The sequence below is a fragment of the Galeopterus variegatus genome, unplaced genomic scaffold (assembly GCF_000696425.1).
Source record: "Galeopterus variegatus unplaced genomic scaffold, G_variegatus-3.0.2 Scaffold1116, whole genome shotgun sequence".
Taxonomy (NCBI): domain Eukaryota; kingdom Metazoa; phylum Chordata; class Mammalia; order Dermoptera; family Cynocephalidae; genus Galeopterus; species Galeopterus variegatus.
The window spans coordinates 439,724-440,590 of NW_007727227.1; positions in this window are offsets into that span (position 1 = coordinate 439,724).

The window sequence follows — 867 nt, forward strand, 5'->3', positions numbered from 1 at the left end:
CAGTGAGCGGGAACCGGTCTGTATGTGGGATCCGAACCCTCGGCGGGAGTGCCACCACACTCCCAAGCGGCGCACTGTAGCAGTGTGCCACCGGGCCGGCCCAGGATGCCTTTAATTTCTTTTATTTATTTACTTACACTTACTACACTGGCTAGAACCTCCCACTCAATGTCAAATAGAAGTGACTAAAGCAGAGACTGTTGCCTTTTTCCCCATCTTAGAGAGAAAGCTTCAGTCTTTAACAATTAAGTATGATGTTAAGCTGTGTTTTTTTATAAATTTTGTTTTGTTTTTGTAGATGTCCCTTATCAATCTGAGTAAGTCTCCTTCTATTCCTAGTTTGTTGAGAGCTTTTATCATGAATGGGTGATGGATTTTAGGTTTTGAAAAATGCTTTTTTTTTTTTTTTTGCATCTATCGAGATGATCATGTGCAGTTTTTTGTCCTTTATTCCATTAATTGATTTTCAAACGTTAAATCAATCTTACATATCTAAAATAAATCTCACTTGTCCGTGGACTATAATCCATTTTATGTGTTGCTGAATTTGGTTTGCTTATATTTTGTTAAGGATTGTGTCTACATTTATGGTCATGGGTAATTGTTTTCTTGTGATGTGTTTCTCTGACTTTAGAATCAGGGTGATACCAACCCCATAGAATGAGTTGGAAGGTGTTCCCCGCACTATTTCTTGAGAGAGATTGTGAAGACTTGGTATTCTTTCTTCTTTAAATATTTGATAGAATTCTCCAGCAAAGCCATCTAAGCCTGGGCTTTTCTTTGTGGGAAGATAATTGATTATAATTTCTTCTTTGATCAGTTTTGGTAATTTGCGGTTTTTTTAGAAAATTTTTCATTTCAGCTATG